This window comes from Cervus canadensis, chromosome 18, assembly GCF_019320065.1.
Source record: "Cervus canadensis isolate Bull #8, Minnesota chromosome 18, ASM1932006v1, whole genome shotgun sequence".
Taxonomy (NCBI): Eukaryota; Metazoa; Chordata; class Mammalia; order Artiodactyla; family Cervidae; genus Cervus; species Cervus canadensis.
Window position 1 is genome coordinate 14215931 of NC_057403.1, and position 22804 is coordinate 14238734.

Genomic DNA, 22804 nt, shown 5'->3' on the forward strand with positions numbered 1-22804 from the left:
AAATGTACCCACACAGTTTAATATTTCTTTTTCAAATATACATCAATACCTCACTGTCATCATTAAACATTGTCTAGTTCTCTATTGCCAGTACCATAACTTATTAATGCCTTACTGGCCCTAGATAGAGTTTTATTTTTGTTGAGTACAATACATTTTAAAAACGTAATTTGCTGAAGTACACTTGATTTACAAAGCTGTTTTAGTTTCTCCCGTACAGCAAAGTGACTCAGTTATATATATTTTTTTCATAGTCCTTTCCATTAAGGTTTATCACAGATATTGAATATAGTTCCCTGTGTTATATATTAGGACCTTGTTGTTTATACATCCTATATATACTAGTTTGCATCTTCTAATCCTAAATTCCCAATCCATCCCTTTTCCATTTTTAATAAACTTTATTTTTAGGGAAGTTTCATATTCACAGCAAAACTGAAGGAAGGCACAGAGGTTTCCCATATACCCCCTGAACCTATACACTCTCAGTTGATCTAAAGAGTTGACAGATCTGATCTTCCCAACCCAGGGATTGAACCCAGGCCTACTGCATTGTAAGCAGATGCTTTACCGTCTGAGCCAGCAGGGAAGCCCCAAAACATAATCCAGTCCAGCTTGTGTTGTTTTTATTTTGCTGCCATTGTTTGAATTGGCAAGCTTATTCATTTTGCTGCCATTGTTTGAATTGGCAAGCTTATTCTAAAAAATATGAAAATGTAAAAAATATAGAATACCCAAAGCAATCTTGAAAAATTGAATGACTTGTTATAATTAACATATGATTCAGGGTCAGTCCTTTCATCTATCTTGTGAAGTTTCTCTCTCTCTTTTTTTGCCCAATTTGCCATTGGTTTTTGGCCTTTTTCTCATTTTTAAAGAATTCTGATGCTATCTTTCTGCTGTTGTTCAGTCCCTAAGTCCTGTCTGACTCTGAGACCCCATGGACTACAGCACACCAGGCTTCTCTGCCCATTATCTCCCAGAGTTTGCTCAAACTCATGTCTATTGAGTCCATGATACTATCCAACCATCTCATCCTCAGTTGCCTCCTCCTCCTCCTGCCTTCAATCTTTTCCAGCATCAGGGTCTTTTCCAATGAGTTGGCCCTTTGCACCTGTATCTGTATATTACTTTTTGCTGAATCCTGTCTGTAGGTCCAGAAATATCACTTGTGGAGATAAGTCCTCAAAATAAAGAAGGAAAGTCTGGCTGTCCCACAGGAACCAAGGAGCAGTCTGTCCTCTACCAGGGATCCACACCATCATACCCTGTGAGCTTGTGTACACTCGGGATGCTCACAGATGCTGAGGTGGGATGGACTGGCGTTAAATGGGACACCCTCCAGGTTTAAGAGACCTCAAGGCTACATGAAGCAACAACTGTGGTGCCTAAGGCCTTTTGACTAAGATCAAGTGTAGTATGGGGTCTTCCCAGGTGGCAGAGTGGTTAGGAATCCGCCTGCCAATGAAGGAGATGCAAGAGATGCAGGTTCAATCCCTGGGTCAGGAAGATCCCTTGGAGAAGGAAATGGCAACCCACTCCAGTGTCCTCACCTGGGAAATCCCATGGACAGAGGAGCCTCATGAGCTATAGTCCATGGGGTCGCAAAGAGCCAGACACGACCGAGCAACTGAGCATACAAGCACAGAGCATAAGTCAGAGGAGAAACCAGATTCCAGGTCAGATGTAAATGCTCAGTATGAGCTGATCACAGGGGTCAGCTAGGCTTTAGAAACATTAGAGCATTGACAGAAATGGCTGATGGGAGCTAGTCACATTATTCACAGTAGCCATGATGTGGAGCAACCTACGTGTTACACTGACAGTTGAATGGCTAAAGAAGGTATGGTGCATGTATACATCCAATGCAGTGGAATACTACTCAGGCATAAGAAAGAATGAAGTAATGTCATTTGCAGCAACACGGCTGGACCTAGAGATTATCATACTAAGGGAAGTCAGCCAAAGACAATATGGTAGTCAATCAAGTTCAAGAGGCACAAAGAGCTCCATACAGGATAAACCCAAGAGGAAACACACAAAGACACATACTAATCACACTAACAAAGATTAAACACAAAGAATATTAAAAGCAGCAAGGGAAAAGCAACAAGTAACATACAAGGGAAACCCACACAGCTGATCTTTCAGCAGAAACTCTGCAGGCCAGAAGGGAATGATAGGATATATTTAAAGTCCTGAAAAGGAAAACCTACAACTAAGATTACTGTACCCAGCAAGGATCTCATTTAAAATGGATGGGGAAATCAAAAGCTTTTCAGACAAGCAAAAGTTAAGAGAATTCAGTACCACCAAATAAGCTTTCAGTTCAGTTCAGTTCAGTTCAGTTCAGTCCAGTCGCTCAGTCGTGTCCGACTCTTTGCGACCCCATGAATCGCAGCATGCCAGGCCTCCCTGTCCATCATCAACTCCCAGAGTTTACTCAAACTCATGCCCATCAAGTCAGTGATGCCATTCAGCCATCTCATCCTCTGTTGTCCCCTTCTCCTCCTGCCCATAATCCCTCCCATTATCAGGGTCTTTTCCAATCAGTCAGCTCTTCGCATGAGGTGGCCAAAGTACTGGAGTTTCAGCTTCAGCATCAGTCCTTCAAATGAACACCCAGGACTGATATCCTTCAGGATGGACTGGTTGGATCTCCTTGCAGTTCAAGGGACTCTCAAGAGTCTTCTCCAACACCACAGTTCAAAAGCATCAATTTTTCAGTGCTCAGCTTTCTTTGCAGTCCAACTCTCACATCCATACATGACCACTGGAAAAACCATAGCCTTGACTAGACGGACCTTTGTTGGCAAAGTAATGTCTCTGCTTTTTAATATGCTATCTAGGTTGGTCATAACTTTCCTTCCAATGAGTAAGCGTCTTTTAATTTCATGGCTGCAATCACCATCTGCAGTGATTTTGGAGCCCAAAAGAACAAAGTCTGACACTGTTTCCACAGTCTCCCCATCTATTTCCCATGAAGTGATGAGACCAGATGCCATGATCCTAGTTTTTTGATTGTTGAGCTTTAAGCCAACTTTTTCACTCTCCTCTTTCGCTTTCATCAAGAGGCTTTTTAGTTCATCTTCACTTTCTGCCACTTACAACAAATGTTAAGGGGACTTATGTAGTCAAGAAATACAAGAGAAGAAAAAGATCTACAAAATCAAACCCCAAACAATTAAGAAAATGGCAATAGGAACATTTTTACCAATAATTACTTTGTAAATGGATTAAATGCTCCAACCAAAAGGCACAGACTGGCTGAATGGATACAAAAACAAGACCCGAGTATGTGTTTCTACAAGAAACCCACTTCAGACCTAAAGACACATATAGACTGAAAGTGAGTGGATGGAAAAATATATTCCATGCAAAGGGGAAGCAAAAGAAAGCTGGAGTAGCAATCCTCATATCACAAAATATACCTTAAAATAAAGAAGATTACTAGATCAAGGGATCAATCCAAGAGGAAAACATAATAATTGTAAATATCTATGCACCCAACATAGGAGCACCTCAGTACCTAAGACAAACACTAACAGACTGAAAGAGATGGGAATACCGGAACACTGGACCTGCCTCTCGAGAAACCTGTATGAAGGTCAGGAAGCAACAGTTAGAACTGGACATGGAACAACAGACTGGTTCCAAATAGGAAAAGGAGTACGTCAAGGCTGTATATTGTCACCCTGCTTATTTAGCTCATATGCAGAGTACATCATGAGAAACGCTGGGCTGGAGGAAGCACAAGCTGGAATTAAGATTGCCGGGAGAAATATCAATAACCTCAGATATGCAGATGACACCACCCTTATGGCAGAAAATGAAAAAGAACTAAAGAGCCTCTTGATGAAAGTGAAAGAGGACAGTGAAAAAGTTGGCTTAAAGCTCAACATTCAGAAAACTAGGATCATGGCATCCGGTCCCATCACTTCATGGCAAATAGATGGGGAAACAGTGGAAACAGTGGCTGACTTTATTTTTCTGGGCTCCAAAATCACTGCAGGTGGTGACTGCAGCCATGAAATTAAAAGATGCTAACTCCTTGGAAGGAAAGTTATGACCAACATAGACAGCACATTAAAAAGCAGAGACATTACTTTGCCATCAAAGGTCTGTCTAGTCAAGGCTATAGTTTTTCCAGTGATCACGTATGGATGTGAGAGTTGGACTGCAAAGAAAGCTGAGCGCAGAAGAATTGATGCTTTTGAACTGTGGTGTTGGAGAAGACTCTTGAGAGTCCCTTGGACTGCAAGGAGATCCAACCAGTCCATCCTAAAGGAAATCAGTCCTAAATATTCATTGGAAGGACTGATGTTGAAGGTGAAGCTCCAATACTTTGGCCACCTGATGCGAAGAGCTGACTCATTTGAAAAGACCCTGATGCTGGGAAAGATTGAGGGCAGGAGGAGAAGGGGCTGACAGAGGATGAGATGGTTGGATGGCATCACTGATTCGATGGACATGAGTTTGGGTGGACTCCGGGAGTTGGTGATGGATAGGGAGGCCTGGCATGCTGTGGTTCATGGGGTCGCAAATAGCTGGACACGACTGAGGGACTGAACTGAACTGTGGCCCCATCCACACAGTCACATCAGGACAGGCGGGTGGAGGCCCCCTCCTCATCACTCGGTTAGGCGGACATGTTGCCAATGTAACTAGTCCTTCCGCCCCGGCCCTCTGAGCCCAGCAGCATCGAGTTCTGGGTCTGAGTCACTGCAGTATCCAAGCTCATCCTTTCCAGTGTCCACGGGAATCCCTTCCTCTGTCTTGACTTCCAGAGTTAACCCCCTCATCCAGAGACCTCTGAGACGTCTCCTTATATCTTCTACAACTCAGAGAATGGGAAGGACTGGAATGCAATTGCTTGTTGTTCATTTACAGAAAAGAAGATGCAAAAAGAAGAAAAAGATACCTTACTATTCCAAAATTATTCTGGGACATGTCAAATCACCACCATTCAGGTGTATATTCAGTGTCTGTATTTTGACAAAGTTTGTGTCAATTGGAAAATTTTGAGGAAAATCAACATCCAGGGGCTTCTTCTTCTTCTTTTTTTTTTTTTTTCCCTTTAATGCATATCATGTTCTAAACAGAAAGAAAGTCTTGAATCAAATAATCCAATTAATGCAAAGAGCTCATGGGCATGAATGAGAAAGACCGGTTCCATTTTAATCATTCAGTTTATACATGGAATTGTATCTATTTAATCATTCAGTTGATACGCGGAACTATCTCATCAGGCTCAGGAGAGCGTCGGCAGGAGCCCTCTGCTTGGGTGTTACAGAAGTGAGCTGAGTGAGCCACGTGACCCCACCCCCACCCCGAGGGCACGAAGTGTCGAGTCCCGTGTCCGCGCTTGCTGACCTTTCTCCCCGCCGTGGACGCGCCCTTGGACGTTGACCCGGCCACTGAGTACCTCCTCATTCCTGAGGACCTGAGACCTGTCCGCTGCGGGTTTACAGGCAGCAGAAGGAGCCGAGACCTGTGAGGTTCAGCCGCACCAGTTGCGTCCTGCTCTCCCCGCGGTTCTCCTCCGACGCCACTCCCGGAGATGGAGGCGGGGTCCGGCCGAAGGGACCTGGGCGTCTGCCGCGAGTCTGCGCGCCGGCGACGGAAGACGCGGCCGCCTTGGGGCGCGGCTTCTGGGCCGTGAGTTTGAGAGACGGAGCCGTGTTCTCCGCCTGCAGCGAGCCTTCCTGCGCCGCGCTCAGGGTGAGCCCCCGGCTGCACGGAGCGGGGTCTTCCTGAATGTCGGGATCGTTTCCTCCTGCCGCGTTGGCTAGAGGTCCCATATCGTTACATTCACTCAAGTTCCCGCTGCGGAGCCGCTGGGACCGTTTTTCTCTGCATCGCATCGGAGCCAGGAAGACCAGAGCTTCCTGAGGATCTGCCCTGTGAGTCTGGGCACTGGCGGTCCTCGCCGAATCCGGGGCAAAGCGAGTGGCCCCGACCGCCGAGGCGCGGGGTGCGCGTGGCTGTGGCCGGGACGTCCCCGTTTGCTGCCCGCGTGGTGCAAAAGCGCAGCAGAGAATTACAGAACAGTTCATGAGTCACGAACACAAATGGTATAAGAGAAGCTTACATTTCCAGAAGTAGTGTTGTGGTTTCCGGACTTATTTCTATTTCAATTATTGGTTTTTTTTTTTTTTTTTTTTCAGATCAATTTCCAGATGTTTTCTTTTAATTTTCTGTAAGCGTAACCTAGTGTGTGATGGAGGTTCTTTATATTATGGAAACAAGACTTGTTTCAACAGTAAAACTGTGTGCATGCAATCAGTTTCATTCAACAGCTGAAAAACACACATTCATTTCAAGTGCACAGTGACTATGCCGTGTTCCCTTTCTACTGCACGTTGCTGAGCCTTCTGAGCCCAGCAGGACCCTCCTGGCCATGACAGGAGGCCTGGCACGACCTGAGAGGTTGATGAAGTCAATGGGGAAAAGTCACCATCTTGCATACACTGTGAAGCTGTGATGATAAAGGAAATGAAGAAGACCCTGCCAGGGTCAGTTTACTTCTCTCAGGACAGAGTACTGTGTCTAGTGCCCCTAAATGGACACACACTGCCCAGCACTGAGCTGACCTCAAGAATACTTGCTGAATTAACAAATGCCTCCATTCTGCAGACCATGTCTGTCAAATCTGTCTTTTGGCGAAATCAGAGATGTGAAAAAGAAATTCCATGAGGTGAACCCACCTCAAGTCCACTAGGTTCTCCTGTGTCCTCCACATGCCCCCACTGCCACTCAGCTCCCCTGCAAGGGGATTTTATGAATATGGTTCCTATTTCCTCCTTATTTACATCCCACCTTCTTAATCCCATCAAATGTTGACTTATTTCTGGAATAAGTGAGATTTTATTAAGGATGGGGTCTTCGCTAATAGCTCAGCTAGTAAAGAATCTGCCTGCAACACAGGAGACACAGGAGACGGAGGCTCGCCCCCTGGGTCAGGAAGATCCCCTGGAGGAGGGCATGGCAACCTGCTCCAGTATTCTTGCCTGGAGAATCCCATGGACAGAGGAGCCTGGCGGGTGGCAGTCCATGGGTTCGCAACGAGTCGCACACAAGTGAGCGACTGAGCACAAGCTGTAATCAATTCTGAAAAGTTCTTGAAAAGGTAGCTTACTATCTCTCTGTCTTAACAGACGCTTGACGTCCAGTGAGTATTTACAATCAGAGCATCTCTCAGACGAGCCCGTTTCAGGGGCTCAGTAGCCATGTGGGACTGGAGCTACCTTAATAGACAGCGAAATCAAGACCCTTTCACCAGTTGAGTGAAGAATCTGATGATGACCATGGCCTTCGTGTAACCAGCATCACATATCTCAGGACCAGGACTGTGAGTGTTTCTGTTTGAGCCTTCGTTACCTAGTCCTGGGGATGGCACACAGTAGGTTCTGTGTTTAAATGTGTGGGGGCAGCTTCCGAGGAGGAGTCATCAGCCCACAGGTTAAGTCATATGCACAACTAAATCATGCATGTTTTCAGCAGACATGGCCATCTTATCTGCCTGCCTTCTCTCAAACCCATGTACCTGAACTGTGGACAAGTCTGCTGGCCACAGTGCATCAACTCCCTGCAGAAGGAGCCCAGTGGGGACGATTGATTGTACCCTCTTCTGCTCTCTGGGCTTCAGAAGGATGAACTCAGGGCTATTTCCCAGCTGAGGGAACTGGTACCCAAGATCCAACTGAGAGGGTAACAGGCAGGAAGGCCAGGCATCTCCAAATGGAGGAAATAGGCTGCAAGTGTCAGACATTTTTATCTGTTAAGTGGCAGGAGGAAACAAACTAGCGATATTTTCCCTTCTCTATACAAATTTAAAAGGAGGTTTCTCTTATTTATTTATTTTTTCATTTATTTTTATTAGTTGGAGGCTAATTACTTTACAATATTGTAGTGGTTTTTGTCATACATTGACATGAATCAGCCATGGATTTACATGTATTCCCCATCCCGATCCCCCCTCCCACCTCCCTCTCTACCCGATCCCTCTGGGTCTTCCCAGTGCACCAGGTCTGAGTACTTGTCTCATGCATCCAACCTGGGCTGGTGATCTGTTTCACCCTAGATAATATACATGTTTCGATGCTGTTCTCTTGAAACATCCCACCCTCGCCTTCTCCAACCGAGTCCAAAAGTCTGTTCTGTATATCTGTGTCTCTTTTTCTGTTTTGCATATAGTGTTATGATTACCATCTTTCTAAATTCCATATATATGTGTTAGTATGCTGTAATGTTCTTTATCTTTCTGGCTTACTTCACTCTGTATAATGGGCTCCAGTTTCATCCATCTCATTAGAACTAATTCAAATGAATTCTTTTTAATGGCTGAGTAACATTCCATGGTGTATATGTACCACGGCTTCCTTATCCATTCGTCTGCTCATAGACATCTAGGTTGCTTCCACATCCTGGCTATTGTAAACAGTACTGCGATGAACATTGGGGTGCATGTGTCTCTTTCAGATCTGGTTTCCTCAGTGTGTATGCCCAGGAGTGGGATTGCTGGGTCATATGGCAGTTCTATTTCCAGTTTTTTAAGAAATCTCCACACTGTTCTCCATAGCGGCTCTACTAGTTTGCATTCCCACCAACAGTGTAAGAGGGTTCCCTTTTCTCCACACCCTCTCCAGCATTTATTGCTTGTAGACTTTTGGATAGTAGCCATCCTGACTGGCGTCTAATGATACCTCATTGTGGTTTTGATTTGCATTTCTCTGATAATGAGTGATGTTGAGCATCTTTTCATGTGTTTATTAGCCAACTGTATGTCTTCTTTGGAGAAATGTCTGTTTAGATCTTTGGCCCGTTTTTTGGTTGGGTCCTTTATTTTTCTGGAATTGAGCTGCAGGAGTTGCTTGTATATTTTTGAGATTAATCCTTTGTCTGTTGCTTCGTTTGCTATTATTTCCTCCCATTCTGAGGGCTGTCTTTTTACCTTGCTTATAGTTTCCTTTGTTGTGCAAAAGCTTTTAAGTTTCCTTAGGTCCCATTTGTTTATTTTTGCTTTTATTTCCAATATTCTGGGAAGTGGGTTATAGAGGATCCTGCTGTGATTTATGTCGGAGACTGTTTTGCCTATGTTTTCCTCTAGGAGTTTTATAGTTTCTGGTCTTACATTTAGATCTTTAATCCATTTTGAGTTTATTTTTGTGTATGGTGTTAGAAAGTGTTCTAGTTTCATTCTTTTACAAGTGGTTGACCAGTTTTCCCAGCACCACTTGTTGAAGAGGTTGTCTTTTTTCCATTGTATATCCTTGCCTCCTTTGTCAAAGATAAGGTGTCCATAGGTTTGTGGATTTATCTCTGGGCTTTCTATTCGGTTCCATTGATCTATATTTCTGTCTTTGTGCCAGTACCATACTGTCTTGATGACTGTGGCTTTGTAGTAGAGTCTGAAGTCAGGCAGGTTGATTCCTCCAGTTCCATTCTTCTTTCTCAAGATTACTTTGGCTATTTGAGGTTTTTTGTATTTCCATACAAATTGTGAAATTATTTGTTCTAGTTCTGTGAAAAATACCATTGGTAGCTTGATAGGGATTGCATTGAATCTATAGATTGCTTTGGGTAGTATAGCCATTTTGACAATGTTGATTCTTCCAATCCATGAACACAGTATATTTCTCCATCTGTTTGTGTCCTCTTTGATTTCTTTCATCAGTGTTTTATAGTTTTCTATGTATAGGTCTTTGTTTCTTTAGGTAGATATACTCCTAAGTATTTTATTCTTTTGAGGTTTCTCTTAAAATACTGTGTTGCCATGACACCTGGTTTCACTTGAAACTAACTATTCTCAAACCTTGAGTTAACCAATACATTTTTCTTATGGAAATCTTTGTCTTAAGCTATGTTAATGTGCTATGCATTTACCCCAGACTGTGTCTTCAAGTCGGTTCCACCAAATGGCTCAGAACCTACTTGACAATCCAGTATGTTATACTCAGATATTGTTCCCCATTCTATGTAAAGGAAACTATTTGTATGGTAATCTGCCCTTCTACAAGATTCAAGTCAATCGTTTTATGGCCTGGGATGAATCATCTGGTGCCAGGATTATCACAAAATACAACTTATGGATGAGGGGCCTGATGCCATTCTGAGTTTTAAGACATTCCTTTCTTTTCATTAACAGACTGTTAGGGACTCTATAACATCCAGCTGAAGACTAGCAGGGGGGTACTCTTTCTGCCCCCTTCCGATGCCTGTGTCAGCAGCTTTCTCTATCTCCTTTATACTTTAATAAAACTTTATTCCACAAAAGCTCTGAGCAATCCAGCCTCATCTCTGGCCCCGGATTGAATTCATCTCCTATGGAGGCCGAGAATCCTGGCATCTTATCGTTCAGCAACAACCTTTCACAGCTATCAACTGATGATTGCCATGATCAATTTAAAGTATTCTAATGCTGTTGTTCAGCCACTAAGTCAAGTTTGACTCTGTGACCCCATGGACTGAGGCATAGAGTCTAATGTTACCTCTCTGTTTTTCCTCATCAGAGTCCAGAAATCTTCTTTCCAGCAGTAATGGCCCATAACACATGTACAACTGGAGGTCCAATGAGAGGCTCAAGGACGGGGCTCCAAGGGTGACTTAGAACAAATGACTAAGTCCTCCCAGAGTCATGTGGATACAAGGGAGACTTGAGGATTCTGAGGAGGGAAACTCTGGCTTCAAAGGGGGCGTTTTCCAGATTAAACAGACCTGAGACCATAAATAGAATGGGCTGTGGAACTTAAACTCAGGGGAAAGCCCAGCCTCCAGATCACATGCTGATGATCAGTGAGAACACACTTTGGAACAGTTCGGAAAAGTGAGACCATGAAGGAAAATGCCCAACAGGAAACAGTGAAGGGAGCCCTGGTGTACTGTGAGTGTCCCTTCCCCAGTTATGACTTTCACTCTAAACTTGGGTTCTCCCACAGGGAACACAGAAAACTCTCCCTCCCCTCTGCTCAGCTGCCCTTGTGGACCTTCTCAGTAATTGCCAGGAGTCGTCACTAGTCCCCAGGCGTGGGTGAGGGTGAGGAGCACGGGGGGTAAGATCTGCTCCTCCCTGGAGAGGCCCCAGACTCTCCATGCAGACAGAGTCACCTCCACTCCAGATGACATGATAATGGCTCCTCTGTGGGGAGATCGGGCCCAGGGACCCCGTCCCTATAACTGGGGCCCATCCTGACTGACACTTCCCTGCACAGAGTGTGGAGCCAAGTGCAGGCAGGTGAGTGCTCCCTTGTGTTCAGTCTCAGGGCAGGAAACGGGAGAGCAGGCTCTCCAGCAGGAGAGGCGCCCAGAGCTGTGCTGTCAGCACCTTGGGCAGGACAGGTGCTCCCCGGGCTTGTCCTGAGCTGCACCGTCCGTGCCCTGGCTGGCAGGTGGAAGGTGGGATTGTGCTGGGGTGTGTATCTGACTGGGACCAGAGCCGTGAGTTCACTGTAAATCTCTCTCTGAGATTACTTCCACATCAGTGTCTTCTGATTTACTAAGAAGGACCAGAGCCGTGAGTTCACTGTAAATCTCTCTCTGAGATTACTTCCACATCAGTGTCTTCTGATTTACTAAGAAGCCCATCAAATTCAGTCCTGAATTTCTGGGACAGTGTTTTGGTCTCCAGCATTTCTTCCTCGTTCTTCCTTAGAATTCCCCTCTCCTGCTCTCCTTGCCTCGCTGTTCCTGCAGTGTCTGCTTTGTCCACTAGAGCCCTCAGCACAGTGATCATAGCTGATTCACGTTCCAGGTCCGACCCTCCCAACATTCCTGCCGTGTCTGCATCTGATGCTCTCTCTGTGTCTTCAAACTGTTTGGGTTTGGGGGGTTTTTGTTTGTTTTTGCCTTTCAATGTGCCTTGTTATCTGGATGCATTGTAGTGGGTAAAAAGAGCGCCTGTTAAACATTTAGTGATGTGAATGGAGTGGTTGCCATTTCCTTCTCCAAGGGATCTTCGAAATCTGGGGATCAAACCCAGGTCTCCTGCATTGCAGGCAGACCCTTTACCATCTGAGCCACCAGGAAGCCCGTGTATAACTCTTACCACTATCTATTCCCAAAACTTCATCATCCCAACAGACCCTTGCTACTCATTAAACAACAACCCCTCTTCCCCTCAGTCAGTGGTAACCTCTATTCCACTTTCTGGTCCAATGAATTTTCCTACTCCAGTAACTGTTATAAGTGGAATCATATATTTTTTTCCATCTGTGCCTGGCTTGCTTCATTCAGCATGTTTTCAAGGTCCATTTGTGTTGTAGCATATATGAAATATGCTGCATATTTCCTTTTCACAGATGAATACACTTCCTATCAATATAGGATGACACTTTGCCTATCCACTCATCCACTGTTGGACCCATGGGCTGTTTCCTCTTACTGGTTACTGGGAACAATGCTGCTGTGAATGATGGTGTGCACATACACCATCTGTGTTAAGAAATACTTTTTTATTGTGAACACAGCTATGCTCACCTGTTAATATATTGTCCGTGGCTGCCTTCCCAGCTGCATAAACACATGGAGTTGCTCAGTTGCATCTGGACCTACAAAACCTAAAATACCACTATCTGTCCCTTTACAGAAAAAGTTTGCTGATCTTTGGTCTATATGACGGGATTTCACTCAGAGACAATGTGATTAAACTATAGTGGAATTTTTCTCTTTGAAACAAGGAATGATTTCTGAGATTACGGAATGATGGGATTTACTAGCAAAAAGGACATTTGTCAGTAGATCTTTAAAAACTCCACAAAAACAAACAAACCAAACTTCTGTTGGTCTAAATTCGAAATAATTGCTGTGGTTACCGTATGATTTCATAATGTATACTTAAAATATTGTCTTTGTTTACCTTTGGCCAATTACCTTGTCTCTCTCTTGACACCTGACTGATCCCTGAACCCTCCCCAACGTGCATGGGCAATGTTTTCCTAAGATGGATCCACCAGAGAGACCTGTGGGTGCATGTCCACCCTTATTATGGGGTGGGGCCCCCCTTCCTTTTTGACCCCTGGGAAGCCTTCCTTCTCTTGTACAGACAGGGAAGTCTTCCTTAACCTCAGGCATGGGCATAGTATCTCTTTACCCCAGCGGGGCTCAGCTTCTGCCACTAGCTTTGTCCTTGGAGTGTGTGCATGAGAATAAACCTTCAGTTTTACTCCACTTGATGAACACCAGCTCTCCAGCCCGGGGGCCCCTCTATCTCCTTCCTCGGGGAGAGCGGAGATTCCACCTCCTACGATGAGGTCTCAGTCGGTCCCTGAGTGTGCCTCTGGACTGTGAACCTCCTGTGTCTCCATGGTTTTCTCCCCCTTGAAGGGGACAGCACAGCGAGAGTGGGCTGGAGCTGGGGATTTCCCTTCCCAGGTGAGTCAGGCTCTGTGCGAACCCCAGCTGGTTAGGATCCAGTTAACTGCCTTCCCAGGAGAGCAGATTCAGGTAAGAAGAACCCAGTGCTACTGTGTGTGGTAATTCTGATGAAATATGAGTTTCAAGTGTGAATAACTGACTCTTAAAACTGTGGTATAGCTAGTTGGGCAGTCTTAAAGCTCACCAGTATTGTGCATTTTTCATTTCTTTCTTAATACATGCTTCCAAGACGCAGGAACGTCTCCAAGGGGGGAGTGTATCTGCTATTCTGTCTCCGGTCACATTGTCATACACTTAGTACAGAGTTTGTAACATCTATTATGCATCACACCGTGTTACTGAACAAGTGATGTGGTTCTTTACTTCATGGACCTGACATGCTGGTGGAGAATAAGGAAGTGCCAAAATAATAGAAATAAATATAATCGGAGTGAAAAGTGTAACCAGTATCATGCATGTGTGCTCCAGGTTGAGCCCCTCCTGTGGAGCATGACCATGTCTCCCTTCTCGGAAGAGCAGAAAGCAGGAATTCTTTCCCAGTGTTGGTTCTGTGAGAAGACTGCATATGTCGACACCCACACAGCCCCCTTTCCGTTCCAGGCCACTCTGACGTCCTCTCCATGTCTTTTCACAAAGATGCCCTGAGAAATGCAGGGGAGGTGGCTGTGACAGCCATCTTTCTGTTCCAGGTGGTGGCTGGGGCTCTGGGCAATGCCCTCCTTTTCTCCCGCAGCGTCTCTCCAGTCTTGCTTGGCCACAAGCAGAGACCTGCAGACATGATTCTCACCCACGTGGCCCTGTCCAATCTTTTGTTTCTTCTGTCCTCTGGAATTCCCCATATAATGACAGGTTTTCTTTTGAGAAACCCCCTGTCCAGCCTTGGGTGTAAATTACTGTATTACTTCCAGAGGGTGACTCTCAGCACCGCCCTGTGCTCCACCTCCATCCTGAGCACCTATCAGGCCTTCACTCTCACCCCCAGGAGAGCGGAGTGGATGATGCTCAGAGGAAGGGTCATTGTTCCTTCCTGCTGCACCTGCTGGGTGCTTAACCTCTCAACATACATCTCTGTTCTTCTGAAAATCACTGGTCCTCAGGATATACACAACTATTCTGATACTCGGAGCAAGTGGTTCTGTTCCGCCTCAGCTCCTAATGAAGGCTTTGTCTACCTGTGGTCCGTCTCTGATACCGTGTTTCTTACCCTCATGGTCTGGTCCAGTGGCTCCATGGTGCTTCTCCTGCTCAGACACCACCAGAGGGTTCAGTATATTCACACCGGCACTGGACACCACAGATGCCCCCCAGAGACCAGAGCCACCCGCACCGTCCTGATGCTGGTGGTCACCTTTGTCGTCGTTTACATACTGAATTTCACTTTTTGTTTTTATATTACTGTTGCTTTAGAGTTTCATCTATGGTTGATACAGACTTCTGATGTCTTGGCCTCATGTTTTCCCACTGTTTCCCCTTTTCTGCTGCTCCTGAGGGATCCTAGAATGCCTAGGATCTGCTCTGGAGTCGGTAGAAATAATGCTTAATGTGATAAATATCTAGTAGATGCCATCAATAATAACTAATTCTCTTCTTTAAGTATTGGGTGACTATTTTTATTAAAGTATAATAAGTGTGACATTATATCACTTCAGGACTTACAACATTATGATTGAATATTTGTATACATTACAGATGGGTTCAATAAGTCTAGTTAACATCTACCCACCTCCACACTGTACTGTACTGACGGAAATTTTTTATTGTGAAAACATTGAAGATTGACTCTGTTACCACTTCTCGTCATGTGACACAGTATACGTAACTCCTGAACCACTTGCACATTATGTATTGGTGACTTACTCATTTTATAACTCGAAGTTGCTGCTGTTGAAGTCAGCACTGTGCTGTGCTGAGTTGCTCAGTCGTGTCCAACTCTGCAACCTCATGGGCTGCAGGTCGCCAGGCTCCTCTGTCCATCAGGATTCTCCAGGCAAGAATACTGGAGTGGGTTTCTGTTTCCTCCTCCAGCAATGGAGTATTACATAGCCATAAAAAAGAGTGAAATAATGCCATTTGCAGCAACATGGATAGACCTCAAGAGCACTATGCTAATTGAGATAAACTGCACAGAGAAAGAAAAGTCCTGTGTGACAGCTTCTGTCCATGGAATCTGAAAAAGCCGAACTCATGGAACAGAGAGTGTATAGTGCCAGGGGCCGGGAGATCCGGGCAGTGAGGAGTTGTTGGTCAAAGGGCACTGAGCTACAGCTATAAAATGAGTAAGTTCTGAGGATCTGATGCACCGCCTGGGGCCGGGACCTAACAGTCCGGCACTATACACTTACCGTATGACAGAAAGTCAGTGAGAGAGTACATCTTCCCTGTTATCACCACCAGCTGGGAGAAACGTTAATTCTGTGAGGGGATGGAGGCGTCAAGCTTCCTGTGGTAATAATTTCACAGTATATTCCCATATCAAAGTGCCATGCTGTACGCCTCACATGCAGATATTTTCCGTGTCAGTGACATCTCAGTAAAGCTTCCTGAACCAGTCAAGTCGCTGGGCTTTCCCGGTTTCCCAGTGGTTAGGACTTCGCCTTCCAACGCAGGGGGCGCGGGTTCCAGCCCCAGTCGGGGAGCTAAGAACCCACAGGCCTCTCGGACAAAAGTGAAACATGTAAGACAGAAGCAATACTGTTAGAAATTCAGAAAGGACTCTAGAAATGGTCCACATGGGGCGGAGGGGGGATCCCTTGAAAAAGAAAGGCTCTGTGGCGTTCTCAGGGCTTCCTGCTGGGGGCGCGCACCGCGTCCGCCGGTCCCAGCCCCGTCACGGGCGCCTGGCAGGCGTCTCCACGCTCCGCGGACCTTGCGATCGGTTAGCGAGTGCTCTGCGGGGAGACGTCCTGAGACTGGGCCCGTGAGCGGCCGCTCGTCCCGGCGCGCCTCCTCCGCTCCCACCCCAGCGCCCTCCCGAGGCAAAACGTCCGCCGTGGTCTCCTTTCAGCCTTCAGCGGCTACTGGCAGGAAAGAAGAGATCTCCCTTCACCCACGTGTGCGAGCCATCACTCGTTCTTTCCCTCATTCATTCCCACTCATGCCAGATAGACTCCTAAAGCAGCGGGGCCCCAGCAGCCTCTGAAAGCGTGAGGAGACCCGGACGCTGAAGGGCTCTTGGCTTGTTTTTATGTGGAGGATAATCGCTTTACAATATTGTGGTGGCTTCTGCCACACATCGACGTGAGTGGCCACAGGCATACAGGTGTCCCCGCCCTCCCGCCCCCCACCCCTCAGGGAGCACTGGGTTGAGCTCCTCGCGGGTCACGTCAGACTCCCCCTGGCTGTCCGTGTGACATACGTCAGTGTATATGTCTCAGTGCTACTCTCTCAAGTCATCCCACGCTCTCCTTGCCCCGCTGTGTCCACAAGTCTTGTCTACGTCTGCATCTCTATTCCTGCCCTCCAAGTAGGTTCATCAGTACCATCTTTGTAGGTTCCACATATACGCGTGAATATATGATCCTGTCTCTTTCTGACTCACTTCACTCTGTGACAGGCTGTAGGTTTAGTCACTTCACTAGAAGTGACTCATGTCCTCCTTTCATCGCTGAGTAATATTCCATCACACACACACACACACACACACACACACACACACACACACACACACACACACACACACACACACACACCCCCCCACGACTTCTTTATCCGTTCACCTCTCCATGGACACACAGGGCGCTTAAAGCTCCCTCTGAGTCCAGAGCAGGAGAGGAGAGACGTGTTTACGAGGCTGAAGTGTTCAGAATCCTGGTTGTCAATCAGTTTTCAGCCATCGCTTGTCCTGTGTCATCTGGGGTGGATAACCACAGCCCACACAGCCTCCTGGGGGCGTAGCCAGCACCCAGCGAACATCGGTAGGACTGGGTTGAATTAAGCAAGCTGGCAGCGGGTTTCATCCCCAAGTCACGTAGCAGAGTCACCACATTTCTAACTCAATCTGCACAAAGGTTATGATGATCAACAACTTGTTACTGGGCTCCACTGTGGCTCAGTGGTAAAGAACTGCCTACCAATGTAGGAGACGCAGGTTCAATCCCTAGGTTGGGAAGATCCCCTGGAGAAGGAAATGACAACCCACTCCCATATTCTTGCCTGGAAAATCCCATGGGCAGAGGAGCTTGATGGGCTACAGTCCATGTGGTCGCAAAAGAGTCGAACACAACTGACCAACTGAACAACAAAAACATGAGTTAGTCATGATTCCTCCAATTAAAAACTGAACTCAATAGGGCTTATCCTACCCTTTCCCTCTTCTGTGCTTATAAATGTTCCACCAACAGTGAGACACCTGGACCATATCCACATCAGTCTATGTATCATCTGCTCAAAGGTGGCTTAGATGCTTCTTAACTCAATGCCTAACCATCCTGCCTATCTTTTTTGTCTATATTGTTGGCTTGGCCAAAAAGTTCATTCAGGTTTTTCCATACATCTTCCGGAAAAACCCAAACGGGCTTCTTAGCCAACCCAAGATATAACTGAAGAGAAAAAATGAATACCTTCATATAAGGAGAATAGCTACGGTGAATAGGAAGATTCTGCTCCAATTATACCCATTTGTTCTGTATATTAAGTTTCACCTACTCAGGGTCCAAGTAAGTTCCCCCAAGAAAATTCTGGTTTGGGGAAGAAGTGGAATCACAGAAGTAAATTGAGCAAGCTATTTACGAATTTGCAGTAAAAGTGAAGAAGATGCCTATAGTGTGGGGTTTGGGGTTCTTGACCTGAAAGGTGACAGTGGATGGGACCTTCGGTGTTGACAGTTCCTTATCCTAAATGGTGACTTGAGAAGACTCTGAATGAGCCCTAAAAGAAATGAAGACATGAACACATGCCCAGTAAGAAACAAAAGACAGCAAAAAAGAACAACTTCTCAGTGGAAAGCCTGTTGGAAAGCGGAAAGCCTGTTGGAAAGCCATGGGGATGTGTGGTTGGCCCAGGGGCGGGGCATTTTGGATCGTCACATGGGGTGGGTGTTGGGCAGTGGGAGCACTATAAAAAGGAGGTGCTTGAGGCAAATCTCTTTAAATACATTTTTATTCTTTTTAATTATGAAAGTATAATGACATATTTACAGGAGACCTGGAAAATACAGAACAAGGTTACATATAGTTCCACTATATATTACAATTATTTTTAAGTGGATATATTAAGATTTTTTATTTGGAGTTTCAAATATCAAAAATTAATAGAATGAATATACAAAGAAGTAGAAAGTTAGAGTAGATCTGAAGAGCACTGTGAACCAATTCAACATAATTAAGATTTGCATAATCTTCACACAGCAACAGGGTACAAATTCGATTCAAGTTCCCATAGACTGTAAACCAGGAGGCACTGGAATATATCCTGGCACATAAAACAAGGTGCACAAATGTCATGGTCTAAAGGTATTGACATCATACAGAGTCTGTTCTCTTAACACTGTGGAGTTATATTAGAAATGAAGGTCAAATGATATTTGAAAAGAACCCACATATTTGCTGGGGGAAATTGAGGGCAGGAGGAGAAGGGGGCGACAGAGGATGAGGTGGTTGAATGGCATCAGTGACTCAATGGACGTGAGTGTGAGCAAACTCCAGGAGACGGTGACGGACGGGGATGCCTGCTGTGCTGCAGTCCATGGGGCCGCAAAGAGTCAGAGACGACGGAGTGACGGAACAGCAACACACATTTTCATGGCAACGTGACATTTACCAAGAGAGATCTTCGACTTGGCCATCAAAAGCCACGTGAGGCAGATTTTTATAAAGCATCAGTGAGGGGATGTTTTAGAGTTACGGGCTGTGTGGTCTCTGCCACACCTATTAAGGCCGCCTTTGCAGGTAGACACCGCCCACAGACACAGTGAAAACAGGTGTGACTGCGTCCCGACGAAGCACTGGAATAACTCCAACAAAAGGCATCATCCTCCCGTGGAGGCCTGGGGGCATCAGGGATCCACGGCATTTTGAGGTGGGAATGATGGCTTCAAATGGGCTGCTTTCCTGATTAGAAAAGGAGCTCCCGCCGTAAAGAGCAGGAACCAGGGAGCGTGAAGTCACTGGAGCCAGATTCCTGACCGGGATGGAGCTCAGGGCTGCGACGATGACGAGATGACGCCGCCCCAAGGAGCACGCCCAGGAGAAGTGACTGGTGCACCTTCGCCTGCCCCTTTAATGCCCAGTTATACTTTCTCAGCTCTGTTCCACCTGCGGTCTGGCTGTGCAGTGAGGATCTTTAATTGCTTAATCACCCGAGGGGGATGAACAGCACGAGGGATAAAACCGGCTCCTCCCAGGACACACGCCACGCTCGCTGTGCAGACAGCGTGGCCGACCCAGCCGCTGCGGGTGTGGTGGCATCTGGGGGGACAGCAGGTCTGGGGACCCCGTCCCTGTAACTGTGGACTCACCAGCCCCTGGCCCACCCTGGTTGAAGTTCCCTGCACAGAGCTCCGGAGCCAGGTCCAGGCAGCTGTGCCCTTCCTCACGTTCAGTCTCAGGGCAGAAAACAGACAGGACAGAGGAAGTCTCGGAGAGGACCGTGGAGCTGTGTCTGGGTGCCGGCCTTGGGCAGGACACGTGCTGACCCTGCCTCACTCTGCGTGTCCACGCCCGGGCTCCGGCTGGACGACGGGGCGATTTAGGGAGCAGAGAGGGGTTTTAAAGCTCAACATTCAGAAAACTAAGGTCACGTCATCTGGCCCCATCACTTCATAGCAAATAGATGGGGAAACAGTGGAAACAGTGGCTGACTTTATTTTTTGATCTCCAAGATCACTTCTGATGGTCACTGCAGCCTGAAATTAAAAGACGCTTACTCCTTGGAAGGAAAGTTATGACCAACCTAGACAGCACATTAAAAAGCAGAGACATTACTTTGCCAACAAAGGTCCGTCTAGTCAAGGCTATGGTTTTTCCAGTGGTCATGTATGGATGTGAGAGTTGGACTATAAAGAAAGCTGAGTGCCGAAGAATTGATGCTTTTGAACTGTGGTGTTGGAGAAGACTCTTGAGAGTCCCTTGGACTGCAAGGAGATCCAAGCAGTCCATCCTAAAGGAGATCAGTCCTGGGTGTTCATTGGAAGGACCGATGCTGAAGCTGAAACTCCAATACTTTGGCCACCTGATGCAAAGAGATGGCTCATTTGAAAAGACACTGATGCTGGGAAAGACTGAAGGCGGGAGGAGAAGGGGACGACCGAGGTTGAGATGGTTGGATGGCATCACCGACTCGATGGAGATGAGTTTGGGTGAAGTCTGGGAGTTGGTGATGGACAGGGATGCCTGGTGTGCTGCAGTCCATGGGGTCACAAGGGTTGGGACACGACTGAGCTACTGAACTGAACAGCATAGATTTTTCGGTTGCTGTGGCCAAAAGTGGCCACAAGGCAGCAATATTTCTTGCTCCATTGGTTTCTGGATTTTTTTTAATTTGGTAATTTTTAAATTTTTTATAGAAGTAGAGTTAATTTCTGATGTGTTTATTTTAGGTGAACAGGAGCTTGACTGAATTATACATAGGTGTTTATCTATTCTTCTTCAGGGTTTTTTCTCTATATCTTATCCCAGTTTGTTCAATTGGCTTCCTGTGCTATTCAGTAGGTCTTTTTAAATTATCTCTGATATCGAGTAGTGTGTATATGTTAATTGTAACCTCTAAGTGTATGTGTCCCCCATAACTTTAAAAGAAAATAATCACATGCTGGTTTTCTAAGTCTGAAAGTGTTACTGTTTAGAATTTAGTTCATGTCTATGAATTTATAGATTTCATTTGTAAGTGATATTTTTAAGCATTTATCTTTCTCTGACTTCACTTAGTATGATCATCTCTCGGTCCAGCCATGCTGCTGCCAATGGTATTTATTTTTTACTTTTTTTTTGATGGCCAAATAGATTCCAGTGTATAGATGAACCAGTTACTCTTCATTTTTCCAATAGAAAATATTGATGGACATTTCAGTTGAAGCTGTGTGTTGCCTATTGTGAACAGTGCTGCCCTAAAAAATGGGCGCATGTGTTTCAAATTAGGATATTTTTTAGTTCTAGGCCAAGAAGTGAGATGGCCAGAAAATGTGGCTTCTCTGTATTTAATGTTTTAAGGAACCTACAGATGTTTTCCACAGTGCCTGCACCCACCCGCTTCCCTCCCCGCCCACAGCTTAGGAGGATTCCCTGTTCCCCACAGCCTTGGCAGCCTTTCATCTTTGAAGATCTTTTGGAGGATGGCCATTCTGAGTGGTGTAAGGTGACACCTCAGTGTAGTTTTGACTTGCAGTGCAGTCTCTTAATAATTAGTAAGGGCTTCCCAGGTGGTTCAGTGGTAAAGAAAATCTGTCTGCTAACACATGAGTCGGAAAAGACCCGGGTTTGATCCCTGGGTCGGGAAGATCCCTTGGAGGAGGAAATGGCAACCTACTCCAGTATTCTTGCCTGGAAAATCCCATGGACAAAGGAGCCTGGCGGACTATAGTCCATGGGGCCACAAAGACTGGGACACTGGGAACATGCACACAATTAGTGAAGCTGAGTAGCGCTCCACGGACTTTTTGTTTCTTCCCTTGTGACTACAATTTACGTCTTCAAATAGACTTCTTGAACAGTGGCCCTGTGTTGAATTCTCTTCCCGTGATTTACCGCAGGGTAGAGGGCAGTTTGTAGAGGGCTGGTGTTTTTTTCCTTAAATCCCTAAGTGAAACTTCAGTTCAGTTCAGTTCAGTCACTAAGTCATATCCGACTCTGAGACCTCATGGACTGCAGCACGCCAGGCCTCCCTGTTCATCACCAACGCCCGGAGCTTGCTCAGACTCGTGTCCATGGAGTCTGTGATGCCAGCCAACCACTGTGAATATTAAATACCCATCAGCACAGGTTTTTCTGTTGTTACCAAAAGCGGCCACAAGGCGGCAGCATTTCTTCATGCTCCACTTTTTTTTTTTGGTTGTTTTTAATTTTCTATTGGAGACCCGGGTTCAGTCCCTGGGTTGGGAAGATCTCCTGGAGAAGGAAATGGCACCCCACTCCAGTATTCTTGCCTGGAAAATCCCATGGACAGAGGAGGCTGGTAGACTACAGTCCATGGGTTCGCATAGAGTCAGACACGACTGAGCGACTTCACGTTCACTTTCTATTGGAGTAGATTTGATTTCCCATATTGTGTTTATTTTAGGTTTACAGGAACTTGATTCATTTATACATAGACACAGGGATTTTCTTTTTCGGGGTCTTTTCCCGTATAGATTCTGTCAGTGTGTTCTCTAGACTTCCCTGTGCGATTCCGTAGGTCCCTCTGGATTATCTCCCAGATAACAGTGTGTATATATGTTAGTCCTAACCTCTTAATGTCTCCCTCCCCTACTTAGTTTTTTAAAAATAAAAAGCAGTTGCTTCTC